Below are 19,244 nucleotides of genomic sequence, written 5' to 3'. Positions count from 1 at the left end.
GGCTGACACAATCAGTTACAGATGCTTAAACAAGCCTTTACTTTGTTCTTCATTTCATCAGACTAAAATCACATTGTAGAGACTGTAAAATGACATTTTTTAATATTATCTAACAAATTATTCTTACATCATAACAGTTTCAAGCAGGAGAAGACTTTTGTCCATCTAGCTCACCATCACCTTCTCCAGGGCAATTAGGGATGGGCAATAAATGCTGCCCTTGCCAGCGACGCTCACATCCCATGATCAAATAAAAACATTTTTCCACCTATTCAAAATATTCTCTCAATAACTTTGAATCCCATTTGTTGAAAAGAACCTGTATAATTCCTTCTGAAAACCATTAAGGTTTCTTGTTTCACCACTCATGCCAGTACTCTGTGCCACATAACTATCATCCTTTTAGTAAAAAAGTTTGTCCTGCATTTCTTACTTTCTTTTTTGTCCTTTATTTGTAAATATTTGTGCTTAACTCCGTTACATGGCAGAAAAGCTAAATTGGATCCAATTTGCCCAAACCTTTCATAATTTTAAACACTTCTATCATATCTCCTCTGCCTTCTTTATCCAAGAGAGAAAAACGCAGGGGGTAGTCAATTTTTCTTCATACAACATTTCATTAAGTTCGCGAGTCAGTTGTGCAGCCCTAGGTTTCCTGGGGCTTTATTTTAAGAGTCCACTGCCGAAGAAGGCGGCAGACATAAAAAAAAATGCGGCACGCCTGCACGGGCACCATGTCACGGAGCTGCCGCGATTCCAAACCCAGCAGTCAATTTGCATGTCCGTGCCGGCCGCCCACTGCGATGATGTGGAGGGGGGCGGGCGAGCCACCACAGGCAACGGCGTCTGATGCCAATGTTCAGGCGCCGGCACCATTTTTAAAGGGCTTACAGCCCTCAATGTACATTTAAAATTTAATGGGCCAGGTAAGTGAAAGTTTCGCAAAAAACAATTGCAAGCCCGATCCATCCATTTTCTCACCCGCTCATTGGCGTTTCAAAACTTTCTTGCCCTTTCCACCCCCCCCCCCCCCCAGAATTCATATATTGAGAATCTGATCTTCCCCCCCAACCAAAGTTCGGCACCTTTTCCCTTCCCATCACCCCACCCCCCGACCAATCTGCAGCGCTGTCACTCTGGTCCCCACTCCCCACAGGTGTCGCACCACGTTCCCCCAAACGGGGATTCCGAAGGTGCTTCATTGTCGGCGGTCCGAATGAAGATTGGTGCGGCGATTAAGGAGGCGGCGGGACCCTAATTAAATCAGGTATGGAAATATTGAAATGGAGGTCCTGTCACTGAGATGCAGGGCAGCTGCCACTGGACCTTGCCTCCACCGCCGAGATCAGCACAGTGCCTGCCGCTGTCAGGGTCAGTGGCGGGCCTCCACTGTACAGATCTTCATTGCCCCCCGCCACCATTGCTGGCGGTGGAGGGGTTTTAAAATCCAGCCCATAATCTCTTCTTTAACTCCTGCTATGCCTGTCTTTCATGGCAACATAGAAAACTTGCTAATGAACAATGAACAATTGTTATGCATTTACTAAGAGACTAAATGATGCAAAATGTAATAAGGGGAGATAAGCAAGAATTGATGTAAAATATACTGGCTAGAGTGGGTGGGGGGAGGGTGTTGATTCGCATATATTATGCAGCAATATTTGACTGCTGCCTTGGGCAATGGGGAAGGTGGTGTATTTTTAAAAAACAGTGCCACAAACTATTGAATCGGGTGTATACTCCAGCCCCAAGATCTGTTTAAGTGTAGATGGGAGAATCACTGATCCTATCTGTCTTGAAAGTGGAGTGATTTTAGGTTATCCAATATCACCCATCCTTTTCAATGGAGTCAAAATTCCTTAACCCCACTTCACCACAAATGCAGCCGAACGAGAATCCTGATCCACCTGTGCTTCTGACTCTACTGGAGATTTTGGGGTCACAATGTGGTCACCTCATCTAAATAAATTGGATAGGTACCCACGTCAGTTCAAATGCATTTTGGGTGCTTGCTGGATCAGAGGGGGGGAGTGCAAGTTGTGGCAAGCTCACGTTTAATGGTGGAAATACTGGCACAGCCATTTGATAAGTACAGAAAAGTAAATAATGGCCAGTTATTTTTCTGCTGTCTCTAGTTTTCAAGTATAGGCCAAGATCGATCCCTACTGTACCCTTATAGGTCCTTTTTGCACCCTTCCATTGAGGTGGTATTGATCCAGTATCGAGATTTCTGAGTGCTCAGGAGGTGAAAGCTTTGGAGAATCAAGACAGTGATGTCCTATTGGCCCTACATCATTCTAATTTCACAGTTCGTTTATGGAGCAGAACGAACGTCAACTGTATGGGAAATCCCAAATAATGTATTTGGAGCAGAGACCGTGCGCTTTTAGGTCCTATCTAATTTGCTCTCCCTGTCAGTCCACTCTCACTAGTTTTGCACTGGAATTCCTTCTCAGCCCCTGAGGAAATTTCAGCCAGATGTCTTCATCAATGTTCTGCTGGATAACATCATAAGAGAGTCTCAGAGTGTGAGCTCTGGACATTTTGTAAAGAATTGAGCTCCATATCACAGATGATACTGTGTCGTTACCGAACCACTTGTGATTCATTGTGCTCAATTTATCATTTCAAAATTGTGAACTGATACAGCACAGTGTTGGGACAAGCTGCAAAGTGGTGGTAGGTGCCCCCAAATATCTTTGCACTGTTCAAGAGAGAAACTTGAAAGTATTGATTGGGAGGTATAACGACCATCTGCCCTAGTTGTTGAGTCACACCAGTAATAGGGAGTCCTGATAGATGACAACTTTAGCATTCAGGACCATACTGAGAAGGGGGAAGGGCACTCTGGTCTTTCTCATCCTTCTTCAATGACAATAAAATGATATATGCTGTTAGCTCAATATGCACTAAGGTATATTAAAACATTTCTCCTTCATAATTCAAAGCTTCTAAATATGGAATTGGGAGCTAGCTCCAGCCCATTTGCAAGATCTAAATCATTTATTATGTGCATTATGATATTATTCAGCTCTGGTACATGCATACATGTAACTTGCTCTGTTATTGTGTTCCCTAAGTAAGCTCTTCTGAAGCTGCAAAAGGCAAGAATTCATTGTGTCTTGTAGAAACTGCTTTATTTTAGTTAATCCCATATAAAACAGAATCTATTTTGTCACTCGGGGCTTTGATTTTTTTGGGGGATGGGTGGGTGTCTGCTTTTTTGCAGTTTCTACAGTTTATCGCCTTCTGAAGGTTTGAATATTTATAAGCCAATATGTGCATTTAATCCTGAAACAACACAGGAGGAACACGATTGCAGATGCACAAAACTCCACACATGCTACAGAAGAGAATTGCAATTCTGAGGCAACCTGACAAGAAGTGTCAGTCAGTATGAACAAAGCAAACACTACAGGACTCAGGAAAATTTGACTGTTAACATGAAATACATCAATGGCTGGCACATATGTCCTGCAACACTTGTAGCTGATTTCAAGAGAATCACTTCCATAGTATGTGTAAATGTATGCCTGTTATCATACAAGCCCTAATCTACGTGTCCAACATAAGGATTCAGTGCAGTGAAGAGGCAGCAGAGCATTAAAGCTTAGGGGGAAGAGAATTTGGGACTAATGAGGCACAACATCAAGTCTTGGGAACTTGGGGAGGAGACAAGTGCTGAGACAATACAGCATTGGGACAAGTTGTAAAGTGGTGACAGCATCATTTCAGGAGCAAAACAGCATAAGGATTTGGATAGGTAGAGTAAGACTGTATAACAAGGACTTACTTCCAGCACACTGCTGCTGTGCTGTCACCTTCAGAAAGCATTTTTCAGCACAAGTGGGCTTCAGATAGGGACATTTCTCTGTTTTAGTGTAGGAAATGGGGATCTCGATATGAATGAAATTATCTTCTTTAGGTAGGAGGAGAAGGCCTGTGCTTGTATCTTATACATGAAGCTCCTGTCGGAGATGAGAGAGTTTGCTGCCACAACTGAGAACATCTGACATAATACAGACTGGGAGGAAAATCTGGGCCTTTCTGCTCTGTGTAATGGGTGAAGCATTTATCTGTTAAGCCTTCAGTGGATTAAGTACTGCATATAGCACAAAATGATTGGACAAATGTTGTCCGAGGACCAACCACCTTCAGCTGCTTCATCAATGACCTTCCCTCCATCATAAGTTCAGAAGTCGGAATGTTCGCTGATGATTGCACAATGTTCAGCACCATTCATGACTCCTCAGATACTGAAGCAGTCTGTGTCTAGATGCAGCAAGACCTGGACAACATCCAATCTTGGGCTGATAAGAGGCAAGTAACATTCGCACCACACAAGTGCCAGGCAATGACTGTCTCAAACAAGAGAGAATCTAACCATCTCCCCTTGATGTTCAATGGCATTACCATCATTGTATCCCCCACTGTGAACATCCTGGGGGCTATCATTATCCAGAAACTGAACTGGACCAGGCACATAAATGCTGTGGCTACAAGAGCAGGTCAGAGGCTGGGAATTCTGCGGTGAGTAACTCATCTCCTGTTTCCCCAATGCCTGTCCACCATCAAAAAGGCACAAGTCAGGAGTGTGATGGAATACTTTCCACTAGCCTGGATGGGTGCAGCTCCAACAATAACTCAAGAAGCTTGACACTATCCAGGACAAAGCAACCCACTTGATTGGTACCCTATCCACAACCTTCAACATTCATTCCCTCCACCACCGACGCACAGTGGCAGCACTGTGTACCATCTACAAGATGCATTGCAGCAACTCACCAAGGCTCCTTCGACAGCACCTTCCAAGCACACAGCCTCTACCACCGAGAAGGTCAAGAACAGCAGATGTATGTTAGCACCGCTACCTGCAAGTTCCCCTCCAAGCCACACACCATCCTGACTTAGAACTATATTGCCATTCCTTCATGGGTCAAATTCCTGGAACTCCCTTCCTAACAGCACTGTTGGTGTACCTACACCCCAAGGACTGCAGCAGTTCAAGAAGGCAGCTCACCACTACCTTCTCAAGGGCAATTAGGGATGGGCAATAAATGTTGGCCTAGCCAGCGATGCCCACATCCCATGAACGAATAAAAAACAACAAACTTGCAACATCTTGCATAATTATTAACCTTTTACCATTGTAACAATGTAAATATTTCAACAGTGCTTGCATACCCTTTATTGGTATTGCAAAAATATTTCAACTATTTCAATGAAATTCATTCATTGTACAATTTTTAACTTTTTTAACAATGTCATGTCCTTTTATACAGAATCCACGGTTACAAAAGTCTGGATTTTGCAGGATGAATAACAGTGAGGCTATCAGCACTCACCGTTTTCATGGATTAGATCAGACAGCAACTTCTGGCATTTGCACATGTGCAGTTAAATATGCAAATCGGGAAAATACTGTCCAGGTTGCTCTGCTCCCCCACAAGCTTTGCTATACTGGTACCTCACTGAGTAACTCAGCATGGAAACACAGGAAGGATGTGAAGGTTGTGGCACTTACCCACTAGATACCAACTAAACGTGCCAGATAATGTTAGGGCTTCTGCAAGTGTAAGTGAATTTTTAATTGTGTGATAAGTCTTAATTACTGCCAAACAGTCTCTCTGCCACTAAAAAATTATTTTTACAAGCCCAAGTCTCATTCCTTCAGATTTTAATTATTGTTGGAGATTTTAAAAATTAAAAAAGTAAATAATTTTTTAAAACATTTTCTTTCTGTTGCTTTTATCTTTCTCTTAATCACATATTTCTTTCCCTCTTACTTTCTGTAGATGATTGGTATTGAATTAAATATTTTAACTTACCCTTCCTGGTTCAGACTCTGTGCTGCTCTGTAACAATTATTTAATCTGATTGGTTAAGTAGATACATAGCTGCTTGCCCTGTTCAGACAGTTCCCAGATCCCCTGTAGAGGGTGTTGTGCTGTTTTGACTCTAAGTACTGCAAATCACAGAGAACAAGCTCACAGAAGGTCTGCAGGCAAGTGTAAGTGTAATGAACAGTAAGCACTGTTCGTTCCCTGCTGACTGCAAAATACGGACCAATTAAAACAAATAGACCAGTGCACTGTTAATCTTTTATACTGTTGTAATGGGAAATAATTATGACCCAACCTAATTTTCATAATGCCCCAATCGGCAATAAACTTTTTCCATTTATGTGGACACCCCAGCAGGAAAAGACACCTTGGATGGAGACCGAAAAAAACTCCATTGAACAACATTTCTAACAGACCCACAAAAATAAGCCCAGAAAATGTTTCTTTCAATTACATGTAGCTATTTCCTTTTATAAAATTGATAGTAATGCTTTTAGAACCAGAAAGGTATTTGGATCAATATGAGCTGATTTTAAATCCCTCATGCGTAGTCTAATTACATGTGTGACCTGATTCACTGGATGACAAGCCTTGTTATGTTATTACCATTTGCACTACAGTATGTTGCATTTAACCTATATATTGAAATTGTCATAGTAAAACCTGTAAAGTTAATTGGCCAGGACATAAGCACTTTTGTTTCCTTTACACAGCACTGAAAATAAAAAAATAAAGCATAACTTAATTTTAGAGCTCCTCATAGCAGATGTCTTTTAGCATTTTTAAATATTCCCGATTCTATCGATGTAATTAGAAGCTTATAATACAGTTACTATAATGAAATCCATCTGGTTACTGAAATGTCAGAAACATGCGCCCTAATGACCTTATGACCTTTGAATATTAGTTTTTAACCCTACAATTGCACATCTATTTGCTTATTCCATGTGAATAGTAAGTTCACTGCTCAGCAATGTAATCATTCAGCGCAATGAAATTACATAGAGAATAATGGATCCCTTAGTGCAATTATGATGATGATGATATCAACTACTAAAGCAAAGCATATATTTTATCAACTTTGCCTGAACCCCAAGATAAAATTACACCTTTGAAACCACCATTTGTCCATTTTAATATGCCGTATACTATCTGATCTTTCATGGTGTTGCAAATGGGGAGTTAAGACTAAATGTAATTTTCAAGTGAAACAGGGTGAGAGATCAGATAATAATTGGACCAAGGTGTGCACATATAATTCAGTCTTGCTTCTGCCCTTACTGTGCTTCAGCGCTGAATTTATTTAATAAATTTCCTCACTTTCCTACTCAACTGTTCCTTAGCTAAGGCCACTTAGCTTGCCAGAAAACTGCATGTGTTTAATTTATTAATTTATTGGTGAAGTTAATTTAATTTATCCATTTAGTGACAGAGCGTATTTCATGCTTTCATTGCCTTGCCCACCTGTGGGAGTAATGTTATCATATCCATAATCAGTATTAAAATGGTATCTTCTTTGGCCTCCTTATCTCGAGAGACAATGGGTAAGCGCCTGGAGGCGGTCAGTGGTGTGTGGAGCAGCGCCTGGAGTGGCTATAAAGGCCAATTCTAGAGTGACAGGCTCTTCCACAGGTGCTGCAGAAAAATGTGATTGTCGGGGCTGTTACACAGTTGGCTCTTCCCTTGCGCCTCTGTCTTTTTTCCTGCCAACTGCTAAGTCTCTTCGACTCGCCACACTTTAGCCCCGCCTTTATGGCTGTCCGCCAGCTCTGGCGAACGCTGGCAACTGACTCCCACGACTTGTGATCAATGTCACAGGACTTCATGTCGCGTTTGCAGACGTCTTTAAAGCGGAGACATGGTCAGCCGGTGGGTCTGATACCAGTGGCGAGCTCGCTGTACAATGTGTCTTTGGGGATCCTGCCATCTTCCATGCGGCTCACATGGCCAAGCCATCTCAAGCGCCGCAGACTCAGTAGTGTGTATAAGCTGGGGATGTTGGCTGCCTCGAGGACTTCTTAAAATGGTATATTTTAACTAAATATGGGTCTGGACTCCTTGGGCTGGATTTTATCCAGCCAGCAGAAGTGGGAGTGGATTTGCAAGGGACCGAAAAATTAGGACCGAAAAACATGCTCACCTGGAAACCTGACGTTGTGACATTGGTTCCAGATTTTGTCAGCACTGAGAAAGCTCTAAGGCAGTGTTGCTGCAACGAAGTGGCATGACTGCAATTTGAATTGGTGAACTTAGAGTGCATTTGCACTGAATTGAAGCCAGTATTATGGAGGGGGTTTCAGATTTAGTCACTGATGCACGGGGTCATGTGCCTTCAGATCCCTGGCCATTTAAAGGTGGTGGCACTGAGGTGAGGTCTCAGTGCCTCCGCAGTAAGGCAGCCATGGCGAGCAGTGGTTAAGGAAAAGGGGGGAGTGGAGGCCCCTGTCGGCCTGCAATGTTGGGCTCTCTGCAAGGGTGGCTGAAGTCTCAGGTGCAAGGGTGGCGAAGTCTTGCATGCAAGGGAAGGGTGGGCGCTGTCTCGAGTGCAAAGGTGGAGTGGCCGCAGTCTTGGGTGCAAGGGTGAGATTGGCACAGTATTGCGCGCAAGGGTGGGCACTCTCTCAGTTGCAAGAGTGGGTGCTGAGGTGCAACAGCACATCTTCAGAGGGGAGTAGCAACGGGAAGCTCCCAAGGCAAGTTCATCTCTCTAAGGACACAGCACAGCTGGTGCAGTAATCAGCTGGCATGAGTCTCATACACCCAGTCTTTGTGGACCCCTGTGCTGCGCAGCAGCTGTTCAGAGGGAGGGAGCGCTAGGATCCAGCCAGGCCTGCCTGTAAGGCTCCAATACGAGAGCGGCAGCAGCCAGCCACGACAAGATGGGCATAAGTGCACAAGAGATTATATCGGACTTGCCTCAGCTACTTCCAAGTGTCCGAGCGGCAGTGTCAGTGAAGACTGCAGCCCACCAGGGAGGCTATCACCGATTTAGGCGCCCTGCTGCAGGAGAAGCTGTGACCCATGGTCATCGGTGGACACGCAATGCCCATGGGCCTGAAGGTCACCATGGCACTCAACTTGTATGCATCTAGCTCTTTCCAGTGATCCACTGGTGACATGCATGGGGTCTCCCAGGCAGCAGCCCACCATTGCATCAAGGAGGCGACCAATGCCCTGTTCAAGAGGGCCGGCGACGATGTGCAGTACCGGACCGACCCAGACAGTCAGGTGGAGAGGGCCATCGGCTTCGGGCCATCACTGGATTCCCCCAGGTGCAAGGTCTCATCAACTGCACGCATGTGGCCATCAAGGCTCCCATAGAGCATCCAGCGGCTTTCATCAACAGGAAAGGCTTCCATTAATGTACAACTGGTCTACGATCACCAGCAACATAACCTGCAGGTGTGTTCCCATTTCCCAGGATGCAGCCATGATGCCTTAATACTTCAACAGCCCCAGATGCCACACCTTTTCAGGCCCCTGACTCGCCTTCAGGGATAGATTCTCGGGAACAAGGGCTAACTATTGAAGACATGTCTACTCACGCCTGTGAGGAACCCTCACACTGCAGCAGAAGAGAGGTACAACACCTGCCACGGGTCCACCCGAGCAACCATCGAGCAGGCCATTGGGCTGCTGAAGATGAAATTCTGGTGCCTTGAGCAATCCAGTGGAGCCCTGCAGTATGCCCCAGCGAGGATCTCACACAGCAGAGGTGGGAGGGCTTACATGAAGAGGACATGATTGATCACCAGTCTTCATCTGACTGAAGTGGGTGCAGGAGCAAAGGGACCTAGGAGTATTTGTGCATAAATCATTGAAGGATGGCAGGACAGGTTGAGAGAGCAGTTAAAAGAGCATACAGCATCCTCGGCGTCATTAATAGGGACATAGAGTACAAAAACAAGGAAGTTATGTTAAACACTGTATAAAACAATGTATAAAACACTGGTTTGGCCTCAGCTGGAGTTTTGCGTCCAGTTCTGAGCAGCCCACTTTAGGAAAGATGTGAAGGCAGTAGAGAAAGTGCAGAAAAGATTCACGCGAATGGTTCCAGGGATGAGGAACATCAGCTATGTGGGTAGATTGGAGAAGTTGGGACTGTTTTTTTGGAGAAGGGAAGGCTGAGAGGAGATTTCACAGAAGTATTCAAAATCATGAGGGGTCTGGACAGGGTAGATAGGGAAAAACTGTTCCCATTGGATCGAGAACAAGAGGGCACAGATTTAAGTTAATTGGTAAAAGAAGCAATAGTGACATGAGGAAAATATAGCAAGTGGTTAGGATCTGGAATGCACTGCCTGAGAATGTGGTGGAGGCAGGTTCAATTGAGGCATTCAAGAGGGAATTGGATTGTTATCTGAAAAGAAAGAATGTTCAAGGCTACGGGGAGAAGGCGAGGAATTGGTACGAGGTAAATTGCTTTTTTGGAGAGGCAGTGCAGACATGATGGGCAGAATGGCCTCCTTCTGTGCTGTAACAATTCTGTGATTCTGTGATGGAGGATGTGGAGGAGGCTCCTGAGCAGGCGGCACTGGATCTTGAGACGCATAAGGGAGGCATGAGACAATCTCATACATACCCGCTTCTTGCCACTACGATGGTCTCTCAAAGTGAACAAAGACTCACTTCACAGTATTCTGCCTATCACCTCCTTCCTATCTCAGTCCAGTGCCTAGCGCCCAGATTCACCACGGGCTCTGACACATCTGAGACACTATGCCTACACTGGCAGCCCATTGAGGGTTGCATCTGACAAGTTAGCAATGAAAGCAGGAGCCATTTACAGCAATTATTCTGACCCCCATTTATTAGCACAATTGTTGCAACCAATGTAAAGGGCACAATTAATACAGCCATGAACTTACAAGTGCATCCAGGTGCTCTTCTTTATATGTTTTTGTGTGCTTCTACATGGTGCAACTCCTGCGCTGGCAGCTGAGGTGGAGACAAGCTGCTGATTGAGCTGTCCCTTGGGCTGGAATGACTTTGGCAGGCATCCTCTGGCTGCCTGAGGCCTGGAGGATCCTGGCTGGCTGAGGGGTTCCTGCTCAAGTAAGGAGCCTCCTCAGTCGTTGCATCTACTGGAGCTAGGCCTACTGGTGGAGGGGCTGAGGAGCCGCTGACCACACTTAGAGAGCCCTGAGGGGAGCCTCCAGCTGTGGAGGTCAGCCCCTCCTCCTTCCTTTCAAGGCTCATTTGAACCTCCCTGCTGAGCATAGAAGGACGAAGACCTGGAGAAGACTCCAGGCACCTTGTCCCTTTCTCACCTCGCCATTGCTGCATTGAGCTCATGGCCAAGGCGATGGTGTGCAGGTCTGTGCACAAACGTGGGATCTGGCAGTGCATGAGGTTTGCCAACCTCTTGTTGGAGGAAGCCATGCGCTCACATGCTTGAGATATGTCCCCACTCATGGCATGGATGGACTCCTCCATTGTCCACTCATGGCTGCGCATGGCCTCTGGCAGCTCCACCAGATGTTCCTTTACCTCTCTTAGCAACACCAGCGTATTTTGTGGTGCCGACACCAGAGGCTCATTATCGGCCTGGGGCTCAGCATGGGCCTAGCCACCCACGGTGTTTTGACTGTCAGTGGCCTTGGTTGTCACAGCGTCCGTCAACTGCTTGGACATGTGTATGGTGCTCTCATCAGCTTGTGACCCTGAATCTAAGCCCGAGTGCATACTGACCAATGTGAGAGCATCTGTTCTGGTAGAGGGTGCAGTGGAATGATGTGACATGGGGAGACGATGGTGTAGTTGTATTGTCACTGGACTAGTAACCCAGAGCCCCAGGGTATTGCTTTGGGAACATGGGTTCGAATCCCACCACAGTAGAAGGTGGAATTTGAATTCAATTAATAAATCTGGAATTAAAAGCTAGTCTAATGATGGCCATGAAACCATTGCCGATTGTTGTAAAAACCCATCTGGTTCACTAATGTCCTTCAGGGAAGGAAATCTGTGTCCTTACCTGTTCTGGCCTACATGTGACTCCAGACCCACAGCAATGTGGTTGATTCTTAAATGCCCTCTGAAATGGCTTAGCAAGCCACTCAATTGTATCTATTCGCTATGAAGTCAATAAAGAATGAAACTGGACGGACTAACCGGCACCGACCTAGGCACCGGAAACGACAATGGCAAACCCAGCCCTGTTGACCTGCAAAGTCCTCCTTACTAACGTCTGGGGGCTTGTGCCAAAGTTGGGAGAGCTGTCCCACAGACTAGTCAAGCAACAGCCTGACATAGTCATACTCACGGAATCATATCTTACAGACAATGTCCCAGACACCGCCATCACCATCCTCGGGTACATCCTGTCCCACCGGCAGGACAGACCCAGCAGAGGCAGCGGCACAGTGGTATACAGTTGGGAGGGAGTTGTCCTGGGAGTTCTCAACATCAACTCCAGACCCCATGAAGTTTCATGGCATCAGATCAAACATGGGCAAGGAATCCTCCTGCTGATTACCACCTACCGCCCTCCCTCAGCTGATGAATCAGTACTGGTCCATGTTGAACACCACTTGGAGGAAGCACTGAGGGTGGCAAGGGCACAGAATATAGTCTGTGTGGGGGACTTCAATGTCCATCACCAAGAATGGCTCGGTAGCTCCACTACTGACCGAGCTGTCCGAGTCCTAAATGACCTAGCTGCTAGACTGGGTATGTGGCAGCTGGTGACGGAACCAATTAGAGGGAAAAACATACTTGACCTCGTCCTTACCAATCTGCCTGCCGCAGATGCATCTATCCATGACAGTATTGGTAGGAGTGACTACCGCACAGTCCTTGTGGAGATGAAGCCCCGCCTTCACATTGAGGATACCCTCCATCGAGTTGTGTGGCACTACCTCCATGCTAAATGGGATAGATTTCAGATCTGGCAATGCAAAACTGGGCATCCATGAGGTGCTGCGGGCCATCAGCAGCAGCAGAATTGTACTCAACCACAATCATGGCATGGTATATCCCCCACTCTAGCATGACGCTCAAGTCGGGACACCAATCCTGGTTCAATGAAGAGTGAATAAGGGCATGCCAGGAGCAGCACCAGGTTTACCTCAAAATGAGGTGTTAACCTGGTGAAGCTACAACACAGGACTACTTGTGTGCCAAACTGTGTAAGCAGCATGCGATAGACAGCTAAGCGATCCCATAGCCAACGGATCAGATCTAAGCCCTGCAGTCCTGCCACATCCAGCCGTGAATGGTGGTGGACAATTAAACAACTAACTGGAGGAGGTGGCTCCACAAAAGAGCAAAAGATAAGGCTGAAGCATTTGCAACAATCTTGAGCCAGAAGTGCCGAGCTGATGATTCATCTCGGCCTCCTCCTGAAGTCCCCAGCATCACAGATGCCAGGCTCCACGTGATATCAAGAAACGACTGAAGGCACGGAATACTGCAAAGGCTAAGGGCCCTGACAATATTCCAGCAATAGTACTGAAGATCTGTGCTCCAGAGCTTGCCGTGCCCCGAGTCAAGTTGTTCCAGTACAGCTACAACATTGGCATCTAACCGGCAATGTGGAAAATTGCCCAGGTATGTCCTGTACACAAAAATCAGGACAAGTCCAACCTGACCAATTACCACCCCATCAGTCTACTCTTAATCAGTAAAGTGATGGAAGGTGTCATCAACAGTGCTATCAAGCGGCACTTGCTTAGCAATAACCTGCTCGGTGACACTCAGTTTGATTTCCGCCAGGGCCACTCAGCTCCTGACCTCATTACAGCCTTGGTTCAAGCCTGGACAAAAGAGCTGAACTCAAGAGGTGAGGTGAAAGTGACTGCCCTTGACATCAAGGCAGCATTTGACTGAGTATGGCATCAAGGAGCTCGAGCAAAATTAGAGTCAATGGGAAGTGGAGAAAAACTCTCCACTGGTTGGAATCATACCGAGCACAAAGGAAGATGGTTGTGGTTGTTGGATCAATCATCTCAGCTCCAGGACATCACTGCAGGAGTTCCTCAGGATATCCTGAACCAAATCATCTTTAGCTGCTTCATCAATGACCTTCCTTCAATCATAAGGTCAGAAGTGGGGATGTTTGCTGATGATTGCACAATGCTCAGCATCATTCGCGACTCCTCAAATACTGAAGCAGTCTGTGTAGTAATGCAGCAAGACCTAGACAATATCCAGGCTTGGGCTGATAAGTGGCAAGTAACATTTGTGCCACACAAGTGCCAGGCAATGACCATCTCCAACAAAAGAGAATTTAACCATCTCCCCTTGACATTCAATGGCATAACCATTGCTGAATTCCCCACTATCAACATCCTAGGGGTTACCATTGACCAGAAACTGAACTGGAGTAGCTATATAAATACCGTGGCTACAAGAGCAGGTCAGAGGCTAGGAATCCTGTGGTGAGGAACTCACCTCTTGTCTCCCCAAAGCCTGTCCACCATCTACAAGGCACAAGTCAGGAGTGTGATGGAATACTCTCCACTTGCCTGGATGGGTGCAGCTCCAACAACACTCAAGAAGCGCGACACCATCCAGGACAAAGCAACCCACTTGATTAGCACCCCATTCACAACATTCATTCCCTCCACCACTGATGCACAATGGCAGCTGTGAGTACCATCTACAAGATGCACTGCAGCAACGCACCAAGGCTCCTTTGACGGCACCTTCCAAACCCGCAACCTCCACCAGCTAGAATGGCAAGGGCAGCAAATACATGGGAACACCACCACCTGCAAGTTCCCCTCCAGGCCACACACGATCCTGACTTGGAACTATATCATCCTTCCTTCACTGTTGCTGGGTCAAAATTCTGGACCTCCCTTCCTCAGCACTGTGGGTGTACCTACCTCACATGGACTGCAGTGTTTCAAGAAGGCAACTCCCCACCACCTTGTCAAGGGCAATTAGGGATGGGCAATAAATTCTGGCCTAGCCAGCGACGCCCACATCCCATGAATGAATTTTTAAAAAACTACATCCTCTTACTTGTCCACCTCCTCCTCACAGGTCAACTGCAGGCCCCCTGTCCCAGCGGCTGAGTTTGCCTCCGAAGTGCCATGACCTACATGAGAAAACACAAACCTTTGTAGGTTAGGTTGTGCAGATCTCCTCATGTCATACATGCATGATGTGGATCTCCAGAGGTGTGGTGGAGGACACATGAACACAATGTCTCCTCACTTTATCGTGCAGGCACTCCTTTCTCACCATCTGCGATTGCAAGGCCGCCCTGGGCCCCTGTTAGCTCCTGAGCCTCCTCCTTTGCCAGCATCAGAGGATGCATATCAGGGATCCCACTGCCTGGTGCTATGGGACTTGCAAGTGGAAAGGGGGACACAGTTAGACCTTGCAAGGAGAACAACAGAACGCTTATGCTAGTAGCAGCCCCCTGTCCCTTGATGAGGTCTCAGAAATAGCTCCTCTTCACAACTGTTCTCTGGGGATATAGTGGGGGTGAGCTCTGAAAGAAGGCGGCCTGTTGCCGAGATGCAGCCATGCATCTGACTGGATGTGGTGATCCCTCACCCTCTTGTCACTGCTTTTATGGTCACTCCCTCCCCAAGTAGCGCTCCGTCCTGCAAGCCCCAAAGAGGAGATGCGTATAGAGGACTCATCTTGGTGGAGCAAAAGAAGTCATTGACCCTCTGGCAGCTGCTGCCCTCCTCTGCAAACTCCATCAGGCTTGTCTGGTCAGGTGGGAGAGACTTTTCTTGCTATCTCTTGGGAAGATGACCTCCCTTGCAGCCTGGAGGAAAATCTCCAGGGAGGCATCGCTGAACTGTGGGGCTGCCCAGTGACTTGCTTCACACATAGTCCCGGTTGGCTCCAGCTGCTCCATCTATTTGGCTCGCAGTCCTGGTGCAACAGTAGAGGGAGGTCCATGAGTCACAGCAGCAGTAGATGGAGGTCCAGGAGTCACAGCAGCAGTAGGGGGATGTCCAGGAGTCACAGCAGCAGTAGGTGGAGGTCCAGGAGTCACAGCAGCAGTAGGAGGAGGTCCAGGAGTCACAGCAGCAGTAGGGGGAGGTCCAGGAGTCACAGCAGCAGTAGATGGAGGTCCAGGAGTCACAGCAGCAGAAGGGGGAGGTCCAGGAGCTACAGCAGAAGTAGAAGGAGGTCCAGGAGTCACAGCAGCAGCAGAGGGAGGTCCAGGAGTCACAGCAGCAGTAGAGGGGATCCAGGAGTCACAGCAGCAGTAGAGGTGGGGTGGGGGGGAGGGGGTGGTCCAAGAGTCAGAGCAGCAGTAGAGGGTGTAATGAGTTCTTTATGTTGTCTGTTACAACATAAATGAGATGCATGGAATCCAGTTATGCTGAAGATCGCAAACGGGTTTATTACAGCTGAACTATTATATACTGTACAGAGCAAACATTTTACAGAACCTTCCTCTATGTGTTAAAGTTGCAGAGTGACGCTGTCTCTAGTCACATGACTATATCCTGGTACTTAGTTCATTAGCATACTAAGATCTTAAAGGGACATCACTCTGAAAGGCAATCATACAATATCCCCTTTCTTTCCAAAGATAAGTCTTGTATACTGGAAGTAAAAATACATAAAATTAGATCACATCAAAACTAGTTGTATGGGATATAGATTACAAAATTTACAGGCACACAGGCTTAAGAGTCCATATATCATTTTGGTGGTTTGACAACCTCAGAGAATTTGTGTCTCATCAGTTGCTGTTTTTCTGAAGTTTCGCCCTCTTTGCATTCAGTTTCTGTTGCTCTGCCTTCAACCTGCTAACATACTCTGTTGCTTTTCTCAAGATGACAACTTTTGAGGTCTTGTCATTCTTGGAAAGTTCTGGCACCTCATCTCAAAGAGCCGACAGACAATGCTTCAACTCATTCCTCCTCTGCCTCCTCAGGCCATTCGTGTCTTCACCTCTACTCATCCTCTGTGTCTGAAGGCTTGGGGCTCAAGGTCAAGGACTTGTTGGGGGAAGAGTACTTGGTCTCATGGAGGTACCTGTCCATTCTGGCTCGTTGTGGTGCTGGCAGTTCTCTGGAGAGCAGAAGTGAAGGCGTGGCATAGTTGTGCTGTTGCTGGATTTCTAGACTGTACCGTTTGGTGCTGGACAGAGTCTGTGAGTGGGTTCCGGTCCTTGGAGATTTCCCCTAGGCAATGCTCCCCTCTGCCAGTCTTTGCTTCTTGGTAGTGACAATGTTAATCTATTCTTCTGAGTCACTAGAGCGTGAAGAAACACTGCCTGTTGACAAAGAACTTTCACCATCTGAGTTTGGATCTTTGTTCTCCTGGTGTGGCATCTCTGAGAAGGAGCTGATACTCTCCAAACCAGAATCACTGAGATCCTGGAGGATCAATGTGTCTCAACGTGGGTATACTCTTGGTCTCTTCTGCTGTAATTTATCCCTTGGTGACCTCGTGGAGAGTTATGATGATGATGTCCTTACACGTTGGTCCACTCATATCTACCAGGTAGAATATTTGTGGTCTCCATGCCGACTTCCTTAGCGGCATTGCATTGTCAGTGTGCCACTGCAAGGGATGGGTGACTCATTGTATGCAGATAACTTTGCAGCTGTCGGCTATCTCATTGATTTCCAATGACTCTGGTACAGATCGTTCAGGATTTAGACTGGTAGGATATTTGCACTCGTGCTGGTGTCAATCTTAACCCTGTGTGTATGTTTGCCAGCTTTCTTTGGGCACATAATGTTAATAGTGGTGAAAGCTTCTGGTGTTTGACTTCACCAACGTGATGTGTCAGGTTCACAATGTGAAGTGTTTGATGTTCTCCTGGCTGAGAATCACTTCTCTCTGGGTCTTGTCTCAGGTCTGTTTCACTGTGGACCTTGTGTATCAGCTTGCATTTATGCAGGTCTCTGGAGCTCTTCATGCTACTGTTGCCATGTTGCTGTGCCCGTCTTCTATTTGCTTGTTTCCTACTGTGATTTCTGGCTACGTCTTTGGAGCCAGACTTTTTGCAGAGGCGGGCCCAGTGTCCTTTTGCACCACATGCCTTGCACAGGTCTTGAAATGCAAGACAACTTCGCAGTGAATGGGACTAACCACACTAATCACATGGCTTGCTCGCTGCTTTTGACCTGGTTATCGTGGCAATACTGGTGACTGCGACTAGCGCTTGCAGATGCTGTTGTCCAACTACAATGGCTTCATATTTCCTGCCATCTTCTCGCAGTGCATCTATGCTGAGACATTTCTTTTTCCCCAAGAGGTCTTTCTGAAATGCTTCAATGGGAGTTGATATAATCACCAATTCCATTATGCAGTCCAACAGCTCAGTTTCTGAAAAATTGCATTTGTTGCCCTTATGACGGCATCTGCCGAGGAACTGATCTATTGATTCCTGTGGCTGTTGCCTGTAGGACATCAATTCCAGGAGGTGAATTCCAAAATTCACTCTTAATCAAAGTTGATCTTCGAGCACTTTCCATATCTTTGCAGGATCTCTCTGGTCCTCTTCAGATAAGTGAGAGGTATTGATTCTGTATAATTTCCAACTGCTATGAGTATTTTTGCAGTCTATTTCTCTGGTTCGACAATCACTTGGTCTGTAAAACATAACTGCATTCTTTGTTTGAAAAGTTGGAACTCAGATAGGATATCCATGGCCTTCCAGTTCATGCTAGGAAATTTGGTACCATCTTCCTGCTATTCTTTTGCTTAAAACTTGCTTTAAGACTCGTTCTATGACTTTGCACTGTTTCCCCTTAAAGAAACTCTCTGTTATTCAAACAGATTTTGGATTGAGAGGGGCAGGTGTTTGACAGTGCTCTGTCTTTATCTTGCTTGCAGCACTTAAGCTGGTCTGTTTACACAGCTGTTCAATAGGCAGTTCAATTGCGGTTTTTTTGCTTGGGTTTGTTTATGTTGTTCACGCTCGAATGGTTTAATTTATTTTAACTGTGGCTTTGTGAATGGAAGCTTTTCTGCATGTTCAAGTGATTTAATGAGTTTTTTTAACTTTGGCTGCGGGGATGGAGGCTCTGCAGTGATCAGGGTTTTCCTGTGCTTTTTGCAATAAGACACCTCTTGTAACCTTGATCAGCCTGGGAGTGGAGTTGGGTCTTTCCCATTTTGTTTCATGGAGCCTTTAGAAAAAAATCAATCTTTTAAGCACATCAAAGCTTGTTTTTTAAAAATAGTATCCCTCGACCGTTGGCACAATGACTCACCTGACTTACTTGCAGCCTGTCGTTCTGTGCACTGTCTTCTACAACTGGAGGTGAGTTCCTTTTCTCTTTCTACTGTTTGGACTAGTATTTCTCTTGAACTTTCTCTCTTCTGGCTATAGGAAAGGTCATTTTCAAGGCTATTTTACCCGTGGTCTTCAACTTAGACATTTTTTCTTCTCACCACCACTTCCACCATATATTGCTTTCTTTTTGTTGTCTGATACAACATAAATGACATGTGTGGAATCCAGTT

At 46.2% G+C, this 19,244-nt stretch overlaps 1 long non-coding RNA gene across 1 annotated transcript in view; it reads left to right on the top strand.

Annotated features, from left to right (window-relative positions):
- Positions 1–1,100: 1,100 nt before the first annotated feature.
- Positions 1,101–19,244, top strand: part of LOC137374125 (uncharacterized) — a 44,637-nt gene continuing 26,493 nt past the window's right edge. Inside the window, exon 1 of the long non-coding RNA XR_010975766.1 lies at positions 1,101–1,267. This is a non-coding gene — a long non-coding RNA (uncharacterized lncRNA). The remainder of the gene's footprint in view (positions 1,268–19,244) is intronic.

This window comes from Heterodontus francisci, chromosome 10, assembly GCF_036365525.1.
Source record: "Heterodontus francisci isolate sHetFra1 chromosome 10, sHetFra1.hap1, whole genome shotgun sequence".
NCBI lineage: Eukaryota > Metazoa > Chordata > Chondrichthyes > Heterodontiformes > Heterodontidae > Heterodontus > Heterodontus francisci.
Note: the sequence above shows the minus strand (reverse complement) of the source record. Positions and strands in the feature narration are given on the sequence as shown.